The sequence below is a fragment of the Sinocyclocheilus anshuiensis genome, unplaced genomic scaffold (genome assembly GCF_001515605.1).
Source record: "Sinocyclocheilus anshuiensis isolate Anshui unplaced genomic scaffold, SAMN03320099.WGS_v1.1 scaffold1003, whole genome shotgun sequence".
NCBI classification, from domain to species: Eukaryota; Metazoa; Chordata; class Actinopteri; order Cypriniformes; family Cyprinidae; genus Sinocyclocheilus; species Sinocyclocheilus anshuiensis.
Genome location: NW_015542495.1, coordinates 1501498 through 1504930, shown reverse-complemented (window position 1 = coordinate 1504930; position 3433 = coordinate 1501498).

Genomic DNA, 3433 nt, shown 5'->3' with positions numbered 1-3433 from the left:
CAGTACTTGTCAATTATTATAATTTTTAAATTCTAATTAAACTAAACGAACTCTTCATTTAAACATTACTTCTCCCAGAACTTATTCCACATTCAACAAAGGTTAGAAATTTACATTTCAATTTTACAAGACTGATTTATCCCAAGTTTAATGAGCATTAGAATTTTAAACGTTCATCCCCGTTTGTTCATATTCTAAATAAAATGTACATTTTAAACATCCGAATTACAGTCAAACCAAAAATTATTCAGACACTAGATATAATTTGATATTTTTTGTTACTAGTGGATGAGGATAGCAAAATAAAGTAAACTGTGACACCCAAAAATTCTTAATACAGTGGACTACAGTAAAACTGATAAAGATTTGGGACCAAAAATTATTCGGACACTTTGACCTGACCATGTTTTGCTTAAGTGTTTTTCTTTAATTGCTAATGCGACCTTTTCACACCACAGACTGAACACAATTAAGCATTGCTTAGTAATTGTTCGACCTAAATTGATATTATCTAATTGTGTACTTAAATTTAACAGCTGACAGCTATTCAACCTAATTCATTACATACCTTTATCTGACATTATCAAGATTCAGCGAATGAACTGAGATAATGTGAGAAATGTTGAAGGTGCCTGAATAAATGTATCGATCAACAACCATTAGAAATTTACATTTTAATATCTGATTTCACCAATGCAGTTCAAGCATTAAAACGGTTACACTTTACTTGAAGGGGTGTGCATAAGAGGATTAGATTACAACGAAGCGCTTGAATAATCTACTGTACGCGCGATGCTTCCTACATTACAGCTGAAAGAAGAAATGGCATGTGGTTAAAGCCTTATGGTTGTAACCTTGACGTGTCTTAATTTATTATCTGACCTGTCCGAGCAGCCTGAGTGCAACAATGTGGGCCGATATGCGTATAAATAGCCATTTATAGCCATTCATTTATGTACGGTTATACACCAGGTCAAATAGTAGCCTAAGGAAACTCAACCCATTTAAAGTGTCCCCCAAGCAAAGCGATGGAGAGATATTTTTAGAGAAATGAGACACCTCTGGCATGTGCGCGCGACGCTCTGTGGATATGTGGAAACTGTATATTGCTTCAAAACTAGTAGCGATGTCCGATTGGTGAACGAATTGTTGTTTCGAGTCGGATCTTTACAACGAATCAATTGAACCGACTCACAAACACTGTCTGAACGATTCGTTCGCGATTCGATCCCAGCGGTTCTCGAAATAAAGGTGCATCTCAATAAATTAGAATGTCGTGGAAAAGTTCGAACCAAAGACTTAAACTACTTCAGTCTGTGTGCACTGAATTTATTTAATACACGAGTTTCACAATTTGAGTTGAATTACTGAAATAAATGAACTTTTCCATGACATTCTAATTTATTGAGATGCACCTGTATCTCCCTGACTCGTTGAACCGAGAACCAATGAGTGAACTGATAGTAAGACCATTTAGAACTTAAGTAACAGCCAAAATGTAACAAATAATGATTGTATGACAGTTTTATCAACACGCACAGAACATAAGTTGTTTTAATAAACAGCTTTTTGTTAAAAACGGCAACTTTTTAATCCAAGAGAAACAAGTGAACTAGTTTAATGTACATTTAAACGGTTATTTAAAAAAAAAAAAAAAAAATTATGAACCGAATCTAGCTTGCCTACATAAACATGTAATACACCACAGCAGGTTGTCATGTCATGATGACACAGAAGAATCGCTAAATTGTTTTTGGTGAAACTGGTTATTTTAAATGAACCAGTTTGAAGGAACTAGTTCATAAAAATGAGTCTCTCTTCACATGACTAAATACTAGGCTTATTATAATTAAAGATACTGTTTGCACTACAAGCAATACAATCGTGACTTTGACAACCCATTCATCCATTTAGAACATTAATAAGATTGTTCTAGGTTTGTCACGTCGCTCATTATGTTTTGATTTGTTTGCACTGTACATTGTCCAATGTAATTGATCATATAATTAGAGCTAACAGGAATCCATTGCATTGTTGTATTGCATTAAAATGTGTTCTCATGATTTGTATTTTCTTGTAGATTTCATATGGGCAAAGCAGGGCCCAGTAAACATCTTAACGCTGCTGGGTCTATGGGGGGCTAGCTACCCAATAATTTTGCCCGACGGCTCAGGGAGCACACTTTTGAAAACAAACCACCTGCATTTTACACTAGAAAACCATACTGGAGAAACTACAAAGGGGGCCCGGTAGTTCTTATTCATTTATATTATTTAAACAAAACCTCCAGAAGCAATTAAATTTAAGTGGAAACAGATTTATTTTGGCGACATATTTGGAGCATTGCCAGAAACCCAAAGTAATTGTTATGCTTAATGATAGCACATTTAAACAGACAGATTTATGACAGAAGAAATCCAAAACACCACAGGCCTCACATTATTCAACAACTCTTGCAATAAGGCTGCTATGCTTGAGGTTATACAGGCATATTGAGGAGCCTGAGTTGTAGCTATAATTTGATCACAGACAAAATAACCTTGTGTGTCCCTTCATTTTGGGTGCGGCCAGTTAACTGAAGGTTGTGAGATTTTCCTGCTATTGTATTTAAATAACAGATGCTCAAAGATAAGAACCGCTCGCTGTGAGAGTGTTCATTGTGTAATCCAAGACATGTGGAGGTGTCATGTATGTACAATATAGAAATACTAATCTAGCAAACTAAAATCAATAAGATACTTTGTCAACATGTGTACAGCATAGACTCTAGAAACTCTAACCTAGATCTTAGATAAGGATGGAATGCATGCGTTTGGAAAACAGAACTGTACTAGACTTATCCAGAAGGAGAGATTGAAATCAGGGAATATAGGAATTTTGGAGTTGTAAAACCTGAGGATGTCTACTGACCGACCAGTAGGGCTGAACGATTTCGGAAAATAATCTAATTGCGATTTTTTTTTACCAATATTGCGAACATAAAGCACTGACAAATAAGCCTGGTGTAAACATTAATATGAAAGTCAGTAACAAATCACACAAACTAAATTAGATTGCAGGAATATAAAAACAAATCTGTTGCTTCACACAACTTTAGGTAATTCAAAGTCACTGTAATAAACATATGTAAACATGTGTACTGCACTAAACACTGTCTGTTAACTTTAGAACAGTGGTTCTCAAACTTTTTTGGTCGCGCCCCCCTTTAAACCTATAAAAAAATCTTCCCGAATACCCATCCCACCTCAGACTACCAAATACTTTCACTAAACATTATGAAAAATTAATGCTTTTTTAATTTAAAAAAGCTACAGGGAAAAAAAAAACCTATGAAACTCACTCAACTCACTATGAAAAATAGCATAGTGAGAATAACTGTTATTATTATTATTATTCTCTCTGTTATTTATTTATTTTTTGTGGGTTTCATGCT